General features: G+C 42.0%; 1 protein-coding gene across 1 annotated transcript in view; it reads right to left on the minus strand.

The window, feature by feature from the left end:
- LOC132888460 (uncharacterized) overlaps positions 1-26,081 on the minus strand; it is a 180,585-nt gene that overhangs the window by 135,667 nt on the left and 18,837 nt on the right. Inside the window, exon 3 of the mRNA XM_060924506.1 lies at positions 545-623. The gene's annotated coding sequence lies outside the window, so the exon portion shown is untranslated. The remainder of the gene's footprint in view (positions 1-544; positions 624-26,081) is intronic.

Consider the following 26,081-nt stretch of genomic DNA (forward strand, 5'->3'; position numbering starts at 1 on the left):
GTATGTGTTACAGACTCCAAACTTGTGGTCATTATCTCCAAACTTCTTAATATCTAGAACCTGTTTATTAATTAATACACATTTTGAAAAATTATTTATTTCAAGGCCTCCCCCACTGCTTTCTGTCGCTCTGACTACGTCACAGTCACTGTTGCGCTGATTGGTCAGAGCGTTGGCCTATACGCACAGAGACAGTTTGAAAGACAGCGGTTTGTTCATCCCACCCCCGTCAGAAATGTCTACGGATCGAGGCCAGACTAAATATTCACATTTAGTCTGGCTTGCCAGGCTAATGAAGACCTGCTATATTATGTACAGCAATTAACTAAACAAATAACTAGCAAAAGCGTCATTTTTACTAATTAGAGCAATACAATTTCAGCGTAGAAGGGCGATTTTTGTCTTGGGTTAGATGTGCGAAGGGCGCCGTTGCTTACAAGCAAAAAGGTCGATTGGATGGTCGAAATGTCCAGGATTTTTGTCAGACACAGGTGGCAACCCTAGAATATGATGTTTACAGATGTGTGTATATTCTTCTTCTTACCGGTTATTTCCTTTAGTTCTTCTTTTCAGGCTCCATCACGTCCAAACACGTTTCCGACTAAAACAGATGAGCTGTGCTGCTGGAGAAGAGATTCTTGTGATTAGTGTCAGTGTCAGGAAGAAGTGCATGAGATCAAGCAGCTAAATGCACACATCTGGTAACTGATTCACAGGAAACCAGTTTGAAGGTTAATGATTTCTGAACCAAAGGAAATGAAAGTTGTGTCTCCTTGTAGCACGTGACCTCAAACTGCATGCAGTAAAATCAAAGGCATTTCTGATGAATTCAACATTCTTACCAATGAAGAAATACAAATGTTCAGATTGTTTTCTTTCTGATTGTTAGATATTTTTTACTAAAACAGCCTAGTCATGGTGTTTGTTCAGTTTGTTTGTGTTTATCAAATTCTCAGATTAAAAAAGGTTAAATTCGTCAGACTGGAAGATTAATTTCATTTGATCTGTCAGATATTTAATATTCTGTAAGCCCGATGTTGTCTCTAGGACAAAGATAAATGAGGAAACAGAAAGAAACAACATTCCTGTGTTAACAGCGAGTCCGTTCTTCTGCTGCAGTTTACTTTCACTTTCTCTCCTTCACCCTTCAGTGTTCACTTCAGCATGACTCCCACTGGCTCAGAGCACCGCTCCAGAATTCACACTCAGCTAGTTCTTACAGTCATTTGAACCTGTCTGATAAATCCTTTCCCCCAAATGCCAGCTACAAATACTAAATAGGAAACACAATGTGGGGAGAGCGGGGTAAGTTGTCACCAGTGTCAATAACTTCAACATTAAATGGCTGGTTTTTGTGTGATTTCATGTTCACTGGTCGCTTTTCTGTTTCCATGTGGTCAAAGACACTCAAATCTGAAGTAAGCTCAGTTTTCTTATTGCCACCCGCCAGCAGTAAGGTCCCTGCAAAGACTTCCTCAAAACCTTCCCTGTCTGACTCCGGTTCATCTGTGCCGAGTTTCCCAAAAGCATCGCAGCACAAAGATCATCGTTAAACGGTAGAGCAAGCGGCACAATGAACGCTCTCTCTCCGAGTTAAAAGTTTTGTTTTACTTCTTTGTGTTTGTATAGTTTGATGTCTGGGTTTTTTTTTTAGTGTTTTGTTCGCCGGTTGTGGTGTAGCTCTGGACCCAGTTTTGGGTATTGGTTCCATACCTGTCAACCTCTAGGGATCTCAATCTGTATAAGCAACCGTTAAAATCCTTATAAACCACACAAAATCCTTATAACTAACAACGAATTTCGCAAAGGTTTATTCACATAATATACAGTGTTAATACATTCAAGAGCCAAACATAAGTAACACTGTCTAATGACTCTTGGAGCTAATTAATGTTGGTTATTGTACTCAGTTGCAGCTTTTTTTTGCCAATTCCAAATGTTTCTGATTTGGCACCATATCATTGGCATGATTTAATGTAAATTTCACATTGCTAACATTGTAAAGTAAATAGATTCTAATTATGATTCATTACTATATGTCATTTAATTGGAACCTGCCTATATTGATTCAATTAATAAAGAAAAGTATATGGAAAGATACCTTTGTAATTCATACCGAAATATATCTTCCAGAGTGTTGAATATTCCTTCTGCAGTTCCATTGTTGCACACTGGCATGTATAGGATGCGAGTTTTGGTGCCTTCGATGATGGTAAATGTTCTCACCAGAACCACCAGCCTTTTCTCAGTCTTCTGGTCATTGGATTCGTCGATGAGCAGGGAGAAGCGATTTTTTCTGCAATAGTCAATCACCTTTTCTGTGGCTTCCCGTGCCAGACACTTTTTTATTATTTGAGTTGCTTTTGTTCTTCTACACAATATTTTTTTTCGCAATGTCACTGTCGGGGCAGAGTTTTGGCAAAAGCTCGCACATGTGATCCGCAACCAATAGAGGCACGTTGTGTTGCGCAATAAAGTTGGACAGCATAACTTCCGACCTCAAGATGGTTGAAGGTGCTTGTGTTTTCGTGAAAGAGATTAATCGACCCTGCGTTTGTGATTCCTCCAATTTCTTTTTATGAAGAATTGACTTAAATTGTTCTTTTATATTGTACACACTTGATGCTGCCACTTTGATATCGCGAAGGCACACTGAACAACGTGCATACTGTTCATTCTTAGCAGGCACAATAACTCCATTAAACTGGTCTTTCCACTCCGGTAAAAACCGTCCACTGTACTTTGCTTTCTTCTTTGCCGGTGCCATAGTTAGAAGCCGTGAGTTATCGGCTGTTGCTTGATGAATCTCATTGTACTAAATGAACGAATCAGGAACTGGAAACATGGCCAATAGCTTAATCTCCTTTCACTGGAATAAACAACCGTGCGAAAATCTATTAGCTTTACTCTGCCGGAGAGTGATAAACATGACGTCACGAAAATTGACTAGTGCCATTATCGGCTGCAGCAGAGCGATTTAGGGGGGATTTTGCGGGGAAGCCGCTACTGCTCTGCTTTCTTGTGCAAAATAAAGAGTGAGTCTAATAATCGATTGCGAATTTTTTTAGGTGAAAAATGGAAAAATCTTTAAGAAAATTGTTATACGCTGGTAAGGTTATTTTTACCCAACAAATCCGTAAGACTTACAGCTAATCCTTATGACTTGACAGGTATGCGGTTCCCTCCAGGCCTTGGTTCACTGTTGGTGATGCCTGTGCTCCTCACTATGGACTGCAGTGAGCGCGTTGCTCTTTTAACATCAGGGTTGTCCAGCGCTCTGTGCAGCGGTACTTTTATGCTTGGCGCGGTGTTCAGAGCAATGTTGCTCAGTGGTGTCGCGGTGGCTGTGCAGGTGATTTGGGACATACCAGCGCTCTGTGTGGCAGTGCTTCTGTGCTCGCTTTGTGGATTCATGACACAGTCTCCGACAAAGCTTTAGTTGGAGATTTTAATATTCACTTCAATAACCCAGAAGACCCTTTGAAAACAGTGTTTGTGTCCATTTTAGATTCAGTAGGGATTAATCAGAATGTCATAGGACCGACCCATAACGGTGGTCACACCCTCAATCGAATACTAACATTCGGGTTAAACGTAGACAATATAGTCACACTTCCACAGTCTGAAGTTCTCAGATCATTATCTCATCTCATTCAAACTATGTCTGAGTAATAATATATGCACCTCACCACGCTACTGTATTAAACGTACATTCACGTCAACTGCTGCACAGAGCTTTATAAATGATCTCCCAGAGTTATCAACTTTGATTGGGTCACTGTCAGCCCCTGCAGAACTTGATCAGGTAACTGAATGCTTAGAGTCAACATTCCGCCATACCTGAGATAATGTAGCTCCTCTTAAAAGGAAAATGGTCAGAGACAAAAAATTAGCACCCTGGTATAATGATGACACTCGCACTTTAAAACAGACCACTCGAAAATTGGAACGTAAATGGCGTCAAACAAAATTGGTAGCATTCAAATTAGCATGGAAGGAGAGCTTCCTGAAGTATAAAAAAGCTCTTAGTGCTGCTAGACCAGGGGTGGGCAAACTTTTTGGCTCAGAGGCCACATTGACTTTTGAAATTTGCCAGGCGGGCCGGGCCAGCACCAAATTCATACATATCGAACATAAACCGGAAAAGCTTTAGTGTTATTGTAAGGCCTTCACTGACAGAGACCCAAATGCAGATCAGATTGACATTTATTTTAGTTCTCAGTCAACAAAGGCAGAGCAGAAAAATGTTTGCAGTTCAATAGATTGGCACTGGATCCATCCAGAAAAGTAACACACACACACACACACACACACACACACACACACACACACACACACACACACACAATGTGACAGTAAGAAAAGTATCACACTTAATTCTTAAATTACATCTTTGAGCTGCCAGGATGAGTAGGATGCCAGTGTATTTGTATATTTGTATCATTTTATACATACAACTAAATTGCATATCATTAAATTGAACTAAATTACATATCAGTACATATCATTTTTGTACATTTCACTGAACTCGTAGATTTACACCTGAGTGTTTTTTTTTAACCATCCACTTCCAGCCTGCCAGTACAACCCACCACCATTAGTAGGAGAGGTACCACACCATTCCAAAATGTTTGCAGTTCAACAGTTTGGGTACCACACCATGCCAACATGTCTGCAGTTCAATGGTTTGGCACTGGATCCATCCAGCCCACAAAATCAAACAAAACAGCTCAAGAAAGCAAAAAACTCCAAGCTGGTTTTCAGGTTCAAAGTCACTCACTGAAATATTTCCAGTCCTCAAAAAATCAAAACACAGGTTCCAAACAGGTTTTCATATTCCAAAAGGCCACTCATAGATCAGAATAACCTCCACAGGCAAAAGTCCAGGAACAGATATAAGCAGGAGCAAGGTCAGCTGCTCATAATACACCTATAATAGCAGACAGGGACATAAATGAGGGGCGGAACAGACACCCAAAAGCACATGGTACTTAAAAACAAACACCAGCACTACAGCAGCCACCCACGACAACCAAAATTACTAAGAGTTATACTTTTTATATTATGTCTGTAAACATGTGACTACCATCTTATTACAGCTCCAACATAGTTTTAAAAAGAGAAAGTGTTAATACTCGCATTCATTCAGCAACCGCTGAGCTGTATTTGTTCGTTCTTGCGCTGACTGGTTGTTAGCATATGCCTCGGTCACAACCGGCCGTACGTGCTCCTACGGCCGGTCTACGTGCAAGAAACGCACGGAGGGTGCGTGTGTGACGTGCTGATTTTCTAGCCATAGACTGGCTGCAGACCGGCCGCAGAGGTTCTTTGTCATGTTAAACAAACTCTACGGGCGCTTACGGGTTTTTTTCAGGTTGCAAGACAAAATTACGGCCAACGTGCGTCTTTCTCCATGAACAAAAAAAAAACGCAGCAATTTGGGAAACGCCAAAAATCGCACGGCCAAAAAATCGTACGTCCGGTTGTTACCTAGGCTATAATTAGCATGCTTGGAGGAAAAGTGCCGTTTGATGTTATATTCCTTTAAAACTGCAACGGTTTCTTTGCAAATAAGGCATACAGCCTTTGATCGGACTTCAGCAAAAAAATATTTAGTTGTCCATTCTTTATTGAACACCCTGCACTCACTGTCCACTTTTCTTTTTTTAGGACCACTCATTGTAAAATTTTATCCTGTGTTCTCGAGATCATCAGTGGCACGGGCGCCAGAATGACTTCCATGGCACGCGCTGCACCACTCTGCAAATGTAATCTCGCGTGAATACGACTGACTGGAAAGACAGATCTCTAGAACACCTGTCTATGTGATAACACTGAAGCTTATGGTTTATAGATCTGCTCAATCGCGTTTATATGATTGTCTTCCGCGGGCTGGATGTGGCCCGCGGGCCGTAGTTTGCCCACCTCGGTGCTAGATCAACATATCTCTCCTCCCTAATAGAAGATAACAAAAATAATCCTAGATTCCGATTTAATACTGTAGCAAAATTAACCAGGAATAAGTCCACTATAGACACATGCATACCTGCAGTATGTAGTAGCAACGATTTCATGAATTTTTTTAATGACAAAATTGAGAATATCCGACAAAAAATTCAGACTACTAATTTAAGGTCAGTCAATGTCAGTGACCCTGTAGTTAACAATATAACTGTATCAGATCAGCAATTAGAATGTTTTACTCCCCTAAAAGAAACTGAATTACTTTCATTAATCTCGGCATCAAAAGCCTCAACTTGCGTACTAGATCCCTCACCTACACATCTATTCAAACAGATAATACCTGAAGTAATTGAACCACTTCTAAAAATAACAAATTCTTCTCTTACGATTGGCTATGCACCCAAATCCTTTAAACTAGCAGTTATCAAACCCCTGATTAAAAAACCTGACCTTGATCCCTGTCAGCTGTCCAATTATCGGCCAATATCAAACCTCCCCTTTATCTCCAAGATCCTTGAAAAAGCTGTGGCACAGCAGTTATGCTCATTTTTACATAGGAATAACATCCATGAAATGTATCAGTCAGGATTTAGACCTCATCATAGCACAGAGACAGCTCTGGTTAAAGTAGTAAACGACCTACTGTTGGCGTCTGATCAGGGCTGTGTCTCGCTGCTTGTGCTGCTTGACCTTAGTGCAGCATTTGATACCATTGATCATTCCATTCTTCTGGATAGACTAGAAAATGTTGTGGGAGTTAAGGGAACGGCCCTCTCCTGGCTCAGGTCTTATTTAAAGGTGCAGTACGAGATTTTGGAATAATGGTTCCCGCAAGCCATATTTTGAAAAGAAACACGCCCGCCCTCGCCATGCTCCCACCCCCCGCGTCTCCACCCCCCTCCCTACCCGCGCCTCCAAAGCACATGAACGCGCATTGCCAGTTCCCCAGCGTTCATGGTTGTCGCGAGGACTGTTTGCATTAAAATTTCCCATTCATTTCTATGGAATTATTTGAAAAACTACACACATTTTCAAACATCCGCTGCTCTGGCATGCTTTCACCTAGAGACATGATTAAAACTTTATAACGTGGAGAAACTTCTCCTCTGTGGATCTGCCATTCAACTTTTTTTGCTAGGTTCTGTACTTTTGGCTCAGTCCCAGCTCAAACACATGTGGGTGCCTGGAGAAAATCCGGCTTTATAATGGGTGTCTATTGCGTTACACACCAGTGCAGCTCGTTAGAGTGTAGAGAGCTTGAAAAAATAGCTCAAACTTTCTCATTTAAACTGTGTTTTCAGCCCCAATTTTCACTCCACACACATAATTTTCTCAAAAGTAGTAGCCACACTTGTCCTGATTCACACAATGTGTCCACCTACACGATAGGATTTAGTTTTTGAATGAGAAGCCTGAAAGTGAAGAGAGCACAGCCACATAGACTGCCATTATAAACTTGGCAGAAAAGTCACTCGCTTTTAACTCGCTCTAGCAACCTCATTTTTTACACTACAGACAAAAAAAAATACATCAGTGTGTTCAGGAGACCCTTGTGGCGCTCACTGTGAAAGAATTTTGTGAATATCTCCTTCCGTTTTCGTCTAAATCCCCGTTGTTTGGAGGGACCTTTTCCTGTGCATTTCTGTCTCTCCCTGCTCAGCGTGCGGGTTGGGCTGCTCTCTCTCTCTCACACACACACAGAAGCATAGATTTACATAGAAGACTCGATTCCTCACCGCGTATAGATAGCTTTCACATGACGTCACAGAATCGGGGATTCCCTGGTGGCGGCCATCTTGGAGGGCCAGCTTACCGTACGGGTCACTGAGCACATATTGTAGCGCGCGAGTTACATTCATTTATATATTATTTACATTTATAGTTACATTACTACTATTTAAAGCTAGCAATGGTGCACACCTGTTGTATTCACGGCTGTCGTAATAGGTCAGATGATGAAGTCAAGCGGGGCTTTTATGGAATTCCCACTGTACGGGAGCACGAAGGCGAGCAGACAAACTCAGCATACAAAGGAGAAATCTATGGCTTGCGAGAATCAACCGCAAGGATTATCAGCCTTCCAAACACAGCAAAGTCTGCTCCGATCATTTTATAAGTGGTAAGTTGTTTAAATAAACAATCAATTGTGTTTAAGTTTGTTTTTGGAAACCAAAACATCGTGTAAACAATCTCTGGAGAATGCCTAACTGGAGCCGCTGAGTGTACGTTTACATTGTAATGTACACTTAATATCGCTCGTTTGTCACGTTTCTATTTGAAACTTGTCACTTCACTCACGCAAGGGTCATTTTTGAAAAACATTTTAGGTCTATTCTGTATGATTTAATTTGTGTTTGAGATGCAAACAGCGCGCCTTTTGGCGGATGCCGCCTGAATCGCGCAGATCCGGGGGTTTTTTTTGGGGGGGGGGGGGGGGGGGGCATTGGAGTGTCTGATTATAATTTCAAAGTAAATTCTGTATTAAAATTACTAAATAAGCAAATCCGTTACAGTCCATGAAACAGGAAGTATAAGGATGAGAAAAAACCAGTTTAAATCGGGAAGCTGCGCACACTTGTGCAGCCCGAGCGGTGTGCAGGACTGCGCAAATGTGCGCAGCTTCCCGATTTAAACTGTTTTTTTCTCATCCTTATACTTCCTGTTTCATGGACTGTAACGGATTTGCTTATTTAGTAATTTTAATACAGAATTTACTTTGAAATTATAATCAGACATCCAACGCCCCCCTGAAAAAAATAATAAAATCGGATCTGCGCGATTCAGGCGGCATCCGCCAAAAGACGCGCTGTGAATATATAAAGTTATATATATCAGACAGCCTTTAAAGTTTGATGAAGTCAGTTTCAGGCTTTGGCAGTTTCAGGCTTTGGCAGCCCTGCATAGTCACTTGAAAATGCATCTTTGTCCACTTCATAGGGGTCAATTCCCCCAATCAAGGCCAGTTTGGCTGCATACCGTTGTCGTGAGATGTCGTCTAATGTATCTGTATACTTCCGTTTGCTTGATTTTGCCGACATTGATCTTTATTTTAGAAAACTGACTATATAACTTCATAAATTCGTCCGAGATAACGTAGCCGGTAGTGGCGATGGTCCGTTTTGTTTGCCCTCCAAGATGGCGGCTGGGGGGCGTTCCCCGGAATGCCGTGACGTCAGTGAAAACTATCTATTCCAGAACGCCCGCACAGGGCGGCCATCTTACCACAGACAAGGGGTATGAAGACTTACGCAAGCACAGCCCAGCACTCACATTATGATTTACAGGAACTCAAAGTACTGACTTTGATGACAAGATGATGTGTGTGTCTGTGTGTGTGTTTTAATTGTAGATGTTTATATCAGTATGTTTAGTTTTATTTTAACTGCACATTGGAGCCAGGCCCGGCGCCATGGGGGGGCGAAAGGGGGCATCGCCCCCTCATGGTTACAGCCCCACCCCCTCAACGGAGACTCAGATCACTTAATTGTTTTCTTATGAAAATATAATGTATTATAGACGTATTAATAATTTGCATTTTCAAATACGAAATATTAAGTGGTTGCGCATTGCACAAAAATACATTTCACATAAATCACTACTAAAACTGGCACGGTAGAACAAATCTGATTGGTTGTTATGATTCTTATGTTGCACAGTGTTGCGCTTTCATTGCTGACGCTGTACACGCAGGCAAAGGGTTTTGAGAGTGTTGGCGGTTAGCTCGTAGTTGGCTGCTGACCGTGTGTTAGATGGCATCAAAATGGATATAAGAAAATATTAACCCTGTTTTAGACATATGTATCAATCCTAACTACTGGGGACTACTAGTTATTGTGAGTGTATGTGTGAAATGCTGACACAGCTGCGCACACCTGTGATAAGGACAAGGGGAGGGGTCGTGCGGGTGGGGGTTTTACATGTACACTTACAAGTGCACTGTCTCTGCAATATCCTGTAATAGACCCCTTCGCATGTTTGTAAACAAACCGACCGTTGCCAGGATGCGCGCGCAGCCTGGACCCAGAAACAATGGCGCTGCCCATAGACTGGCATTATGAGCTGTCAGATTATGCCAAACAACTGTCGTTACAAGATCGAGAATGCTACATAAATAAGTTAACTCTAACAAGTGGACATCGCCTACCGGATCCGCATTTAATTTAATCCGCATTTTATTTAGGACCCCCTTGAAAATGAGATGTCACATCTCAAGGGGTTATCCTCAAAATATCTCAGCGCGGGAACACGCTGAGAGCGAGAGCGGGCTGAGAGGCTGCGCGGGAACACGCTGAGAGCGAGAGCAGGCTGAGAGCGGGCCTGGGCCGCGGCTGAAGCCTCAGATTTTCCTGCCGCGCTGCTGCCGCCCCGCTTGTTCTTCCTGCGCTTCGCGACATGCCACCAAGAAAGAATACAGCACAGGTTGAGGAGGTCGACGATATTAAAAGATCGCTCGACATGTTGACGGAGGAGGTTTCTGCTGTTAGACAACAGCAGAAAACCATCATGAGCCTGGTGGAGGAAGTTAAAGCCTTGAGGCTAAAAATCACCGAGAAGGACAAGTGGATTAACTTGCTGGAGAACCGGGTGGCCGATCTGGAGCAATATACCAGAATGAACGACATCATAATCACCGGCTTGGAAGTGAAACCTCGTTCATATGCACGGGCAGTGGCGATGCGGAACGGAGAGGAGCCGAGCGAGGAGGACGCGGCATCGGTGGAGCAACAGGTGGCGGCGTTTCTCCGCTCAAAGGGAGTTGAGTTAGACAGGGAGAACATCGAGGCCTGTCACCCGCTCCCAAGGGGAAACGAGAAGACAAAACCGGCAATAATAGTTCGGTTTGCAAATAGAAAACACAAAAACGAACTGCTGAAACAGGGAAGACGGCTGAAGGGATCAGACGTTTACATCAATGAGCACCTGACAAAGAAAAATGCGGACATTGCCAGAACGGCCCGTTTACTCAGAAAACAGAAGAAAATACAATCAACATGGACTTCAAACTGCAAAATATACATCAAGTTAAATGGAACACCAGAACAAGCCAAAGTACTAGTCATCAGGGAGCTGGAGGAGCCGAGCAAATATTAACGAAACGTACCACAACAAGGTATCCTTAAACTACAGCCATGACAACTCCTGATAATAAACACACATTAGGACTAGAAAACTTTGTATATACAGAACATAAAATACAGGACATAGAACATGATATTAATCCGGATAACAATTTACTCAATGATATAGAAAACAGCTGCAGTTATTACACAGATGAGCACTACAACGCAACTTTCCAATCAAATCATAACATATCAATCATCCACTTCAATAGCAGAAGCCTATATGCCAACTTCCACAGTATTAAAGAATATTTGAAAGAGTTTAAGAACCCATTCAACATCATAGCAATTTCAGAGACATGGATCAGCACTGACAGAGATGTGGACTTTGAGATGGAGGGTTATGATCTAAATCATATAAGCAGAGTGAAAAAGAGAGGAGGAGGTGTGGCAATATATGTGGACAAAGGACTGAAGTATAAGGTGGGGGAGAGTATGACAGCAGCTGTTGATAATCTGGTGAAATGTATCACAGTGGAAATTTGTATGGAAAAAGTAAAAAATATAATTGTGAGCTGTTTGTACAGAACTCCAGCATCAAGTATTTATGAAATCTTCTGTCATATTTGAAAACTGGATGGAAAACATGTTTTCTAACTCAGTGCAGAAGACTGTGTTTATCTGTGGGGATTATAATATTGATCTGTTAAATCCAAAAAAGCATAAAATGACAGAAGATTTCATAAATACAATGTACAGTATGGGTTTATACCCAAAAATCACCAAACCTAGTAGAATTACTTCTCATTGTGTCACATTAATAGATAATATATTTACAAACAGTATGGAAAATAATACAGAAAGGGGCTTTTATATAATGACAGCAGTGACCATTTGCCTGTATTTATTGTCTATCACTGTAATTACTGGAAACCTAAGGATATGAATCAGCTGAAATACAAATGGATAAGAACTGAAGAAAACATAAGGACACTTAAGAGTGAATTACTGAAACAGAACTGGAGAGTAGTATATGAGGAAGAAGATATTGACAAAGCATACAGCGGATTTCTAAATATCTTTAAAACACTATATGATAAAACCTGTCCTGTAAGGAAATACAATGATGGACATAAACAGGCAAATGGTCCATGGATCACCAAAGGATTAAAAAATGCCTGTAAAAAAAAGAACACGCTGTATAGACAATTCATAAAAAAAGAACCTTAGAGGCAGAAATTAAATATAAAAAATACAAGAATAAATTAACCAGCATTATGAGGACATGTAAGAAGGAATATTATAATAAATTATTAGATAGTAATAAAAATAACATGAAGGGGCTATGGAATGTACTGAATAGTATTATTAGGAATGAAGCTAAAAACAAAAACACAAGCTACCCTGATCATTATATTGAGAATGACAGATCAATAAATAATATGGAGGAAGTGGTAAATGGTTTTAATAGATTCTTTGTAAATGTGGGACCAGATCTGGCAGAAAAGATTCAAGATACAGACACACCTGGACGGGCGGAGGCTGCTCGATGGGAGAGAAATCCTAAATCTATATTCACTGGTGCAGTTGGCATAAAAGAGGTCATAGACATTGTAAGGAGAAGTGAAAGTAAAACCTCCACTGACTGGAATGATATTGATATGAGTTTAATAAAAAAAGTTATTGAAGAAATTGCAGAAACATTTACTCACATATGTAATATGTCTTTTCAATCTGGTAAATTTCCAAACAACATGAAAATAGCTAAAGTTATACCTTTATATAAATGTGGGGATAAACACCATTACACAAATTACAGACCAGTTTCTTTACTCTCTCAGTTCTCCAAGATCCTCGAAAAACTGTTCACAGCAAAACCAGACAACTTCATTGAAAAATATAAACTTCTAGCTGACAGTCAATACGGATTCCGGAAAGACAGATCAACAACCCTGGCATTAATGCACAGCAAAATCCCCAGTGTTGAATTAACACCCAGAGTGTTGATTTAACACCCTACTGTGTTTATATAGGTCCAATTGGACACAAATTAACTCTAAAAGTGTTAATTCAACACTGAGGAATTTGCTGTGTGGAACTTATCGAGAAAATCACAAATGGTATAGACAATAAAAAACATGTTATGGGAATTTTCATAGATCTAAAGAAAGCATTTGATACAATAAATCATGACATTCTATTCAACAAATTAGAGAGGGATGGTATCAGAGGGGTTGGTTTGGACTGGGTGAGGAGCTACTTAAGTAACAGGCAACAATTTGTAAAAATTGGAGATCACACATCTGATTATTTGCCCATAACATGTGGAGTACCGCAAGGGTCTGTCTTAGGTCCTAAACTGTTTATATTGTACATTAATGATTTATGTAATGTATCAAGTATAATGAAATGCATATTATTTGCTGATGATACAAACATTTTTTGCGCCGGGGACAATGCACAGCAGCTTATGGAAACAATCACAACCGAAATGAATAAATTAAAAAGGTGGTTTAACGTAAACAAATTGTCATTGAATTTGAGTAAAACAAAGATTATGTTATTTGGAAAATATAAGTCGAACCCTCAAGTTGAATTGAAAATTGACAACATAACCATAGAAAGAGTGTATGAAATAAAATTTCTGGGTGTGATTGTTGATCATAAAGTCTGCTGGAAACCGCATATTAATCATGTTAAAGCAAAAATAGCAAAGATTACTGTAACTTTGGGGAAATCAAGACACATTCTGGACTATAAATCACTACATACTCTGTATAATGCACTCATACTTCCATATCTGAGCTACTGTGTGGAGATATGGGGTAACACCTACAAATCTAACCTGCAGCCGTTATGCACATTACAAAAAAGAGCAATAAGAATTGTCAATAATACGGGATATCTTGAACATACAAACGCATTATTCGTAAAAGCACACACTCTGAAATTCACGGATCTGGTTAAACACAAGACTGCACAAATTATGTATAAAGCAAGACATAACCTTCTTCCGGGTGAGGTACAAAATACGTTTATGGAAAGGCAGGGTGGGTATAACCTGAGAGGGGAAATGAATTTTAAGAGAGTAAATGTTAGAACAACTATGAAAAGTATGTGCATAACAGTCTGTGGGGTGAAATTGTGGAATGGTCTGGATAATGAACTCAAAAATAGCACCAACATAAAACTGTTTAAAAAATTATATAAAAACATGTTAATAAAAATATATGAGAATGAGGACAGGCAGACTATATAGGTGATGATGAAATTGAGAGTAAGTCTGTGACTGGTCTTCTTGTATTTAGTGTATAGTTATAGGTATGTGTATATGTATGTACTAGATGTATTGTATGTGTGTATATATGCATAACATAAGTATCTGTATATATGATTTGATTTGGTCGATATTATACCATGTCGGTATGTTTTGGTATGTTGGTATGTTTTCTTTTTTGTTTATTGCTTTTGTTTTCTTTTGTATATATAGTTTATTATGGTGGAAAGTGACATTTGATTAGCGGTGGTATAGAGGGTTAGGATTGGATAAGTTATTACTTCTTCCTAATCCTTTCTGAACGTTATGTTATTGCCTTGTGGCTACGCTATTCTGTTTGTTTATGATGATGTTTTGATTATTGTATTTTTTATTTAAATTTTTATTTTTATATCTTCTTTATTGTTCAGAATAAAGTAATCAATCAATCAATCAATCAAAAATAAATAAATAAATAAATAAATAAAGAGTGGGCGGACGATGTTAGTAAGTTCCCTCGTATACAATGGCCAGATATATACTCGTACCTTATTGACAAGACTTCAGTGTACACCCACGAAAAACTTCGTGCCTACAAGTCTTTAGACGCATATGATTATGTTCTGTGCGGGCATGTACAACTTGATTAACAATGGGACATTCATATTCATTTTGTTTTAATCAAATTATGCCAGTGGTGTGATGGCAATGTGGCTTTAGCTACAACAGCAAATACCAACACTAAACAGCAATTTGCAGGAGGTAATGGCATGAAAGGAATGATAGTGTAAAGAGTGCAGCTAAGAGAAATCAGAGCTGCGTAAAAAGCGAGAGGCAGAGAGCAGAAATGAAAGTGAACGGGGCGGGAGCTAGGTTAGAGCAGTCAGCGTAAGTTGGCATTTAGAGTGAGGGCACACAATTTTACCTTTCCATCCTTGCTTTAAAATTGTGATTTTTGGCATACACAAATAATGATGGCACAAAATCTGGACTGCTTGAGTCAAGCAAGACCTCTCCTACAAACACAATTGCATGCAAAGCTAACATGCTAACAATATTCATTACATTGTGTAACTATGACCCAGCTAATCAGACAAACGTTACCAAAGTATTTTGCTACATCAATAAACGAAGACTAGAAAGAATAAAAAAGAAAGATTTAATAAATAGCCTGATCTTACCTGTGATGAAGTGGGCGCTGCAAACCCGCGCATTTTTGATAGTGCTTTCATCCCAGTCTACACGTTTGATGGCTTGTAGCCATAGATGTCGGCGATTTTTTTGGAATGGGTGAGATCCTGCTGGAATTCTGTACATTTTAACCCCATCACTGCTACGATTCTGACACCCGACAAGACAACAACTAGGCATTTCTGAGTCTTTTTTGGGTCCAGGCTGCGCGCGCAATTTCCGCTTACGTATGAATGACGTTTACTGCGAAGGGGTCTATATGCAGTCAGTTTACGGGAGTAGTCTTTCCCCCACCGAATTAAACGAATTCAATCACAATATTGTGAATCCATTTTCTTTCTTTGTAGGCTAAGTTTATCTCCGTTTATGTCGGTGTATGTGTTCATATATGGTCCGCTTTGTGCGCAAATAGCGTAAGAATATGTGTCGTTGACGTCACCCCCCATGCAGCGGGGGTGAAAATTCATCACTTCAGAGTGTTTAGTCCCCTACACGCCTAAACTGGGATCGCGGATTAAGTGGCTAGCGTTGACTCGGTGCGAATCAGGAAGGCTATTACTGGTGCAGCCGCGGGGTCTGTTGATTTTTTTTAAATTATGATTTTGGCCGCCGAGCCAAGTACCTTAGACTTGCATTGGCGTTTTGTTTTCATGCCGCGGAGCTATTTGTATGTATTTTAAATGTAAAGGACTTGCCTGTAGGTTTGTGTGTGTTGTTTTATGTTTGGCATCTTTCCGGTTGTACCGCGTGTCTGTGAGAAAATCGGAGGGGAGGGTTAACAGGTGGGCACGGGAGTTGATAAAGCGCAACTGCCCTGGTAATATGTCACATGATTTTCCCGTACTAAAGCAACCTTCGGGGCCGTGGTTTTGTGGTTGGCGCAGTTAATTGTTTGAAACACGTTGTCAGACCGCCATCACTACTACACACTATATGAAAAATATTTGCCCCCTTGCGATTTCTAATTGCCCCCTTAGTAAACTGTTCCTGGCGCCGGGCCTGATTGGAGCCTAGTCAAATGAAATTTCAATCTTCTGTGCTAACATATATTGACTTTGACATGATAATCAGCTTTGAATGTTCTTTTTGTAAATGTAAAGATATCTTTTTATCCTTGGAACTATAACCACATGTGATTAATTAAATGCTTTTTTTGTCACAAACTACCATGAGTCGCTGTCACTGTTTTATACTATTACTTACTCGGGCAGTGCATTTGTTATTATGCTATGATGTGAGTTTACATTTGTTATTATGCTATGATGTGAGTTTACATTTGTTATTATGCTATGATGTGAGTGCATTAGGTTTTTGAGGTGGATGAAGTATTTCTGAAGTTTCAGAAGTGAGTAAGCTGTTAATTTAAATTTAGCTTCCCCTACGGCCCTATCACATGTAAAAATATTTTCACTAAAAATTGGAAATAAATTGTATGGTTATTTGTCCTAAGGCTGCAGTTATCCATAAGTATGCAGTGTTAGGCTTCTCACAGCAGAGGAATTTCAGCATGCATCCTGTCTTACAGTCTGTGGTATACTGAAATATTTTCGCCAAGCTATGCGTATTTTTTTAAAACATAAAATGATTATTCATCATTAATATCATAAATATATACTTCCGTTTTTTTTTATATAACAAACCAAACCGTTTGAATATCGATTGAAATTTGAGGAAGTTACGGTCATCTGAAAAGTACATATCGCTACCAACACAATGTAATGGGTAAGCCAGCTGTCTGAGGTAAGATGGCCGCCACGTGCGGACGTTCGACTTTGTTGACGGGCAACGGGGACGAGGCATCTAGTCTTCTATGTAAATCTATGCACAGAAGGGCCGGGCTGCTCAGGCTTCAGTCTGATTGATGTGTCAGTATCCAATCATTTTGAGGTGGTGACCTCGATAGGATTTGATGGTGTTTTTCCTTTATTTTACACTGTAGACTGGATTAAAATATTTCGTTTTGGGGTCAAACCTTCTATTGTACTGCTTGCAACATGGGTGTGAGGAGCTTTTCAAGCAATATGGTAAAAAATACTCCTGAAAAAAATCTCGTACTCCACCTTTAACTGATGGCTATCAGTATGTTGATATAAATGGTGATATTTCTAGACGTACTGAGGTAAAGTTTGGTGTTCCACAAGGTTCTGTCTTGGGTCCACTGCATTTTTCTTTATACAACCCCGATTCCAAAAAAGTTGGGACAAAGTACAAATTGTAAATAAAAACGGAATGCAATGATGTGGAATTTTCAAAATTCCATATTTTATTCAGAATAGAACATAGATGACATATCAAAGGTTTAAACTGAGAAAATGTATCATTTAAAGAGAAAAATGAGGTGATTTTAAATTTCATGACAACAACACATCTCAAAAAAGTTGGGACAAGGCCATGTTTACCACTGTGAGACATCCCCTTTTCTCTTTACAACAGTCTGTAAACGTCTGGGGACTGAGGAGACAAGTTGCTCAAGTTTAGGGATATGAATGTTGACCCATTCTTGTCTAATGTAGGATTCTAGTTGCTCAACTGTCTTAGGTCTTTTTTGTCGTATCTTCCGTTTTATGATGCGCCAAATGTTTTTTATGGGTGAAAGATCTGGACTGCAGGCTGGCCAGTTCAGTACGCGGACCCTTCTTCTACACAGCCATGATGCTGTAATTGATGCAGTATGTGGTTTGGCATTGTCATGTTGGAAAATGCAAGGTCTTCCCTGAAAGAGACATCGTCTGGATGGGAGCATATGTTGCTCTAGAACCTGGATATACCTTTCAGCATTGATGGTGTCTTTCCAGATGTGTAAGCTGCCCATGCCACACGCACTAATGCAACCCCATACTATCAAAGATGCAGGCTTCTGAACTGAGTGCTGATAACAACTTGGGTCGTCCTTCTCCTCTTTAATCCGAATGACACGGCGTCCCTGATTTCCATAAAGAACTTCAAATTTTGATTCGTCTGACCACAGAACAGTTTTCCACTTTGCCACAGTCCATTTTAAATGAGCCTTGGCCCAGAGAAGACGTCTGCGCTTCTGGATCATGTTTAGATACGGCTTCTTCATTGAACTATAGAGTTTTAGCTGGCAACAGCGGATGGCACGGTGGATTGTGTTCACAGATAATGTTCTCTGGAAATATTCCTGAGCCCATTTTGTGATTTCCAATACAGAAGCATGCCTGTATGTGATGCAGTGCCGTCTAAGGGCCCGAAGATCACGGGCACCCAGTATGGTTTTCCGGCCTTGACCCTTACGCACAGAGATTCTTCCAGATTCTCTGAATCTTTTGATGATATTATGCACTGCAGATGATGATATGTTCAAACTCTTTGCAATTTTACACTGTCAAACTCCTTTCTGATATTGCTTCACTATTTGTCGGCGCAGAATTAGGGGGATTGGTGATCCTCTTCCCATCTTTACTTCTGAGAGCCACTGCCACTCCAAGATGCTCTTTTTATACCCAATCATGTTAATGACCTATTGCCAATTGACCTAATGAGTTGCAATTTGGTCCTCCAGCTCGTCTCGTCTCGTCTTCTTCCGCTTATCCAGGACCGGGTCGCGGAGGCAGCAGTCTAAGCATGGAAGCCCAAACTTCCCTTTCCCCAGACACCTCGGCCAGCTCCTCGGGAAGAACACCGAGGCGTTCCCAGGCCAGCCGAGAGACATAGTCCCTCCAGCGTGTCCTGGGTCTTCCCCGGGGCCTCCTCCCGGGGGGACATGCCTGGAACACCTCCCCAGGGAGGCGTCCAGGAGGCATCCGAAAAAGATGCCCGAGCCACCTCAGCTGGTTCCTCTCGATGTGGAGGAGCAGCGGCTCTACTCCGAGCTCCTCCCGAGTGACTGTGCTTCTCACCCTATCTCTAAGGGAGCGCCCAGCCACCCTGCGAAGGAAACTCATTTCAGCCGCTTGTATCCGCGATCTTGTTCTTTCTGTCATTACCCAAAGCTCATGACCATAGGTGAGAGTCGGAACGTAGATCGACCGGTAAATTGAGAGCTTCGCCTTTTGGCTCAGCTCCTTCTTCACCACGACGGACTGGTAAAGCGACCGCATCACTGCGGAGGCTGCACCGATCCGCCTGTCGATCTCACGCTCCATCCTTCCCTCACTCGTGAACAAGATCCCGAGATACTTAAACTCCTCCACTTGAGGCAGGACTTCTCCACCAACCTGGAGAGGGCAAGCCACCCTTTTCCGGTCGAGAACCATGGCCTCGGACTTGGAGGTGCTGATTCTCATCCCAGCCGCTTCACACTCGACTGCAAACCGCCCCAGTGCATGCTGAAGGTCCTGGTTTGAAGAAGCCAACAGGACAACATCATCCGCAAAAAGCAGAGATGAAATCCTGTGGTTCCCAAACAGGATTCCTTCCGGCCCCTGGCTGCGCCTAGAAATTCTGTCCATAAAAATTATGAACAGAACCGGTGACAAAGGGCAGCCCTGATGGAGTCCAACATGCACCGGGAACAGGTCTGACTTACTGCCGGCAATGCGAACCAGACTCCTGCTCCGTTCGTACAGGGACCGGACAGCCCTTAGCAAAGAGCCCCGAACCCCATACTCCCGAAGCACCCCCCACAGAATACCACGGGGGACACGGTCGAATGCCTTCTCCAGATCCACAAAACACATGTGGACTGGTTGGGCAAACTCCCATGAACCCTCGAGCACCCTATGAAGGGTATAGAGCTGGTCCAGTGTTCCGCGACCAGGACGAAAACCGCATTGTTCCTCCTGGATCCGAGGTTCGACTATTGGTCGAATTCTCCTCTCCAGTACCCTGGAGTAAACTTTCCCTGGGAGGCTGAGAAGTGTGATTCCCCTATAATTGGAGCACACTCTCCGGTCCCCTTTCTTAAAAAGAGGGACCACCACCCCAGTCTGCCACTCCAGAGGCACTGTCCCCGACCGCCACGCAATGTTGCAGAGGCGTGTCAACCAAGACAGCCCCACAACATCCAGAGACTTGAGATACTCAGGGCGGATCTCATCCACCCCCGGTGCCTTGCCACCGAGGAGCTTGCAAACCACCTCAGTGACTTCGGCTTGGGTAATGGACGAGTCCACCTCTGAGTCATCAGCCTCAGTCTCCTCAGTGGAAGACATGACGGTGGGATTGAGGAGATCCTCAAAGTATTCCTTCCACCGCCCGACAATGTCCCCAGTCGAGGTCAACAGCTCCCCACCCGCACTGTAAACAGTGTTGGCAGAGTACTGCTTCCCCCTCCTGAGGCGCCGGACGGTTTGCCAGAATTTCTTCGAGGCCGACCGATAGTCCTTCTCCATGGCCTCCCCGAACTCCTCCCAGTTCCGAGTTTTTGCCTCTGCAACTGCCCGAGCTGCAGCACGCCTGGCCTGCCGATACCCGTCGGCTGCCTCAGGAGTCCCGGAGGTCAACATGGCCTGATAGGACTCCTTCTTCAGCTTGACGGCATCCCTTACTTCCGGTGTCCACCACCGGGTTCGGGGATTGCCGCCACGACAGGCACCGGAGACCTTGCGGCCACAGCTCCGAACAGCTGCGTCCACAATGGAGGTAGAGAACATGGTCCACTCAGACTCAATGTCCCCCGCCTCCCTTGGAAGCTGGGAAAAGCTCTCCCGGAGGTGGGAGTTAAAGACCTCCCCAACAGAGTGCTCGGCCAGACGTTCCCAGCAGACCCTCACCATACGTTTGGGCCTGCCAGGTCTGTCCAGCTTCCTCCTCCGCCAGCGGATCCAACTCACCACCAGGTGGTGATCAGTTGACAACTCAGCCCCTCTCTTCACCCGAGTGTCCAAGACATAGGGTCGGAGATCAGATGACACGACTACAAAGTCGATCATCGACCTCCGACCTAAGGTGTCCTGGTGCCACGTGCACTTATGGACACCCCTATGCTCGAACATGGTGTTCGTTATGGACAAACTGTGACTAGCACAGAAGTCCAATAACAAAACACCACTCGGGTTCAGATCGGGGAGGCCGTTCCTCCCAACCACGCCCCTCCAGGTGTCACTGTCATCGCCCACATGAGCATTGAAGTCCCCCAGTAGCACAATGGAGTCCCCAGTCTGAGCACCCCTCAGTACCTCTCCCAGGGACTCCAAGAAGGCCGGATACTCTATACTGCTATTTGGCCCGTAGGCACAAACAACAGCAAGAGCCCTCTCCCCAATCCGAAGGCGCAGAGAGGCGACCCTCTCATTCACTGGGGTAAACTCCAACACATGGCGGCTGAGCTGGGGAGCTATAAGGAAGCCCACACCAGCCCGCCGCCGCTCACCACGGGCGACTCCAGAGAAGTGGAAAGTCCAGCCCCTCTCGAGGAGCTGGGTTCCAGAGCCCAAGCTGTGCATGGAGGTGAGCCCGACTATCTCTAGCCGGTACCTCTCAACCTCCCGCACAAGCTCAGGCTCCTTCCCCCCCAGCGAAGTGACATTCCATGTACCAACAGCCAGCCGCTGTGTCCGGGGATCAGGTCGTCGAGGCCCCTGCCTTCGACTGCCACCCAATCCACACTGCACCAAACCCCTACTGCTACCTCTGTGGGTGGTGAACCCACAGGAGGTCGGGCCCACGTCGCCTCTTCGGGCTGAGCCCGGCCGGGCCCCATGGGCAAAGGCCCGGCCACCAAGCGCTCCAGCTGTTCCTTTTTTGTAACTTTAACTTTTCCAGCCTCTTGTATAAGGGTGGTAGCAAATAGTGCTACCACCCTTATTGAAGCAACTCCCCCAAATTTTAATTTTATGAATGTTACCCGACAGGGGAAAGGTGGAGGGATCGCAAATATATTCAAATTCTCTTTTCAATGTAAACAATCCTCACTTGGTGATTTTACATCCTTTGAACACTTATGTGCACTTGTTACATGCTCTCCTAACACATTATTATTAACTATTTACAGGCCTCCGAGACATTCAGCCAAAGTTTTTTTGGAAGAGTTTGGTGAACTGTTGTCAGTCATTTGCTTAGAGTTTGACTGTCTTATTATATCTGGGGATTTTAACTTGCATGTAGATAATCCTGAAAACACCTATGCCAATGAACTACTTGCACTTATTGACAACTTCAACCTTGTACAACATGTACAGGGGCCGACCCACTCTCGTGGTCATACCCTTGACCTTGTCATCACAAAGGGTCTTACTGTTTCTACTACTGTTGTTGATCTTGCCTTATCTGATCATTTTCGTGTTTTCTCTGATGTTTCTATGTCTCCTCACATTCAGAACAGCTCAATGACTATGGGTAGGAGAGTCATAAATGACAACACATGTGCTCTCTTTGAGCAAGCTCTCTCTCGGATCTCAACCAAAATGTCAGACTCTGTAGATGATTTACTGGAAATTTTTAATTTAAATATGACCCAAATTATGGATGATATTGTTCCATTCAAAATCAAAAGAGTCAATGATAAGCAGAAATCACCATGGAAGCAATACCCAGCTGTTAAACTGCTAAAGAGAGAATGTAGAAAGACTGAAAGAAAATGGCGCAAAACTAAACTTCACATCCATTATCAAATCCATAAAGAGATGCTTTGTAAATATAATTATGAAATTCGTAAAGCAAGACAGTCTTTCTTCTCCAACATCATAAACAGGAATATGAACAATGCCCGTGTGCTATTTTCAACAGTAGAGAAGCTAACTAATCCCCCACCACAATTAGCACCTGAACTTCTCTCAGTTAATAAATGCAATGAGTTTGCATCCTTCTTTAAAGGTAAAATTGATAAAATATGACATAATATTGCTCATAATATATCTCAGTTGCAAATAATTGAAAAACTGCAATCACCAGTGACACAGACAGATAACTTCAACACAATGTCAGAATTTTGTTTAATTGATTATGAGACTCTTGAAAAAACTGTACAAAATCTCAGTTCCTCAACATATGAATTGGACATTCTGCCCACCAACTTTTTTAAGTCTGTTCTACATCTTATAATTACAGATGTGCTTCAAATCATAAATACATCCCTAGAGACTGGCATTGTTCCTGTGTCCTTGAAAAAAGCCATTGTAAAGCCTCTACTTAAAAAGAATAATCTGGATGCTTCAGTATTAAATAACTACAGGCCAATATCAAATTTACCATTCATTGGGAAAATCCTTGAAAAAATTGTCTTCAATCAATTAACTGCCTTCTTGATAGCAAACAGCCGTTTTGATAATTTTCAGTCAGGATTTCGTGCCAATCATAGCACTGAAACAGCGCTGATTAAAGTTATAAATGACATACGTCTTAATACTGATGCAGGCAAAACATCGGTCCTGGTATTACTGGACCTCAGTGCAGCTTTTGATACTGTTGATCACAACATACTGCTATATCGACTTGAACACTGGGTTGGATTGACTGGTAAAGTTATCAATTGGTTAAATTCATACTTAAAAGATAGAAGCTTCTCTGTTACCCTGGGAAATTGTTCCTCAATGTCAATGTCCTTGACCTGTGGTGTCCCCCAGGGGTCGATTCTTGGACCATTACTTTTCAACCTTTATATGCTCCCACTTGGGCAAATTATCAATAAAAATTCAATTTTGTATCACTGCTATGCAGATGACACCCAAATTTATTTTGCTCTATCACCTAATGATTATGCCCCCCTTGAATGTCTCTACCAGTGTATCGATCAAATCAACAGCTGGATGTCACAAAATTTTCTTCAGCTGAACACAGATAAAACAGAAGTAATTCTATTTGGAAAAAAGATGAAAGACTCAAGATTACCACTATTCTTGACACAAAAGGGATGAAAACTAAAGAAATGGTTAAAAATCTTGGTGTTTTCGTTGACAACGAGCTAAACTTTGACAGTCACATGAAAAAAATTACTAAAACGGCATTTTATCACCTAAAAAACGTTTCCAAACTAAGAGGACTTATGTCAAAAAATGATCTGGAAAAACTGATACATGCCTTCATCTCTAGTAGGGTTGATTACTGCAATGGCCTTTTCACAGGCTTGCCAAAAAAGACCATCAAACGACTTCAGCTGGTTCAAAATGCAGCGGCTAGGGTTCTCACACGAACAAAAAGAACAGAGCACATTACTCCAATTCTAAGGTCCCTTCACTGGCTTCCAGTAAGCTACAGAATTGACTTTAAAGCATTGCTGCTGGTGTATAAATCTCTAAATGGTACAGGGCCCAATTACCTCTCTGATATGTTGCAGCGGCCTAACCCAATCAGACCTACCAGATCAAAACAGAAAAATTTACTGGTAAAACCTGTTGTTAAAACAAAGTATGGTGAAGCAGCTTTTAGCTACTATGCAGTACAGCTATGGAACCAACTGCCAGAGGACATTAAAAATGCTCCTGCTGTTGGCAGTTTTAAATCTAGGTTAAAGACCAAGCTGTTTTCAGATGCTTTCTGTTAAATAATTAATATTGTCTTCTTTTTTTTATAATTTTTACTTTCTCTGCATGTTTTAAATTTACTTTAATTTTAACTTTATTCTATTTTATTCTTTATTCTATTCTGCTGGTTTCTTTTTTTTCTCCTCCTATTTCTACTTCATTTTATTATTTTATTTCTACTATTGTTTAATTCTTATTATTTTCTTTTAATTCTTTTAATTCTTTTAATTAATTGTTTTAGAATAAAAAAATTATTTTATGTAATTTTATTTCTCTATTGTTTACTGTTTTTGTTTTTACTTCTGTAAAGCACATTGAACTGCCATTGTGTATGAAATGTGCTATATAAATAAACTTGCCTTGCCTTGCCTCAATCTGGGGCTCCACACAAGATCTCACCCTGTGGGGTCAAAATGATCACAAGAACAGTGAGCAAAAATCCCAGAACCACATGGGGGGACCTAGTGAATGACCTGCAGAGAGCTGGGACCAAAGTAACAAAGGCTACCATCAGTAACACACTACGCCGCCAGGTACTCAAATCCTGCAGTGCCAGACGTGTCCCCCTGCTTAAGCCAGTACGTGTCCAGGCCCGTCTGAAGTTTGCTAGAGAGCATTTGGATGATCCAGAAGAGGATTGGGAGAATGTCATATGGTCAGATGAAACCAAAATAGAACTTTTTTGGTAAAAACTCAACTTGTCGTGTTTGGAGGAGAAAGAATGCTGAGTTGCATCCAAAGAACACCATACCTACTGTGAAGCATGGGGGTGGAAACATCATGCTTTGGGGCTGTTTTTCTGCAAAGGGACCAGGACGACTGATCCGTGTAAAGGAAAGAATGAATGGGGCCATGTATCGTGAGATTTTGAGTGAAAACCTCCTTCCATCACCAAGGGCATTGAAGATGAAACGTGGCTGGGTCTTTCAGCATGACAATGATCCCAAACACACTGCCCGGGCAACGAAGGAGTGGCTTCGTAAGAAGCATTTCAAGGTCCTGGAGTGGCCTAGCCAGTCTCCAGATCTCAACCCCATAGAAAATCTTTGGAGGGAGTTGAAAGTCCGTGTTGCCCAGCGACAGCCCCAAAACATCACTGCTCTAGAGGAGATCTGCATGGAGGAATGGGCCAAAATACCAGCAACAGTGTGTGAAAACCTTGTGAAGACTTACAGAAAACATTTGACCTCTGTCATTGCCAACAAAGGGTATATAACAAAGTATTGAGATGAACTTTTGTTATTGACC

This window comes from Neoarius graeffei, chromosome 6 (assembly GCF_027579695.1).
Source record: "Neoarius graeffei isolate fNeoGra1 chromosome 6, fNeoGra1.pri, whole genome shotgun sequence".
Taxonomy (NCBI): Eukaryota; Metazoa; Chordata; class Actinopteri; order Siluriformes; family Ariidae; genus Neoarius; species Neoarius graeffei.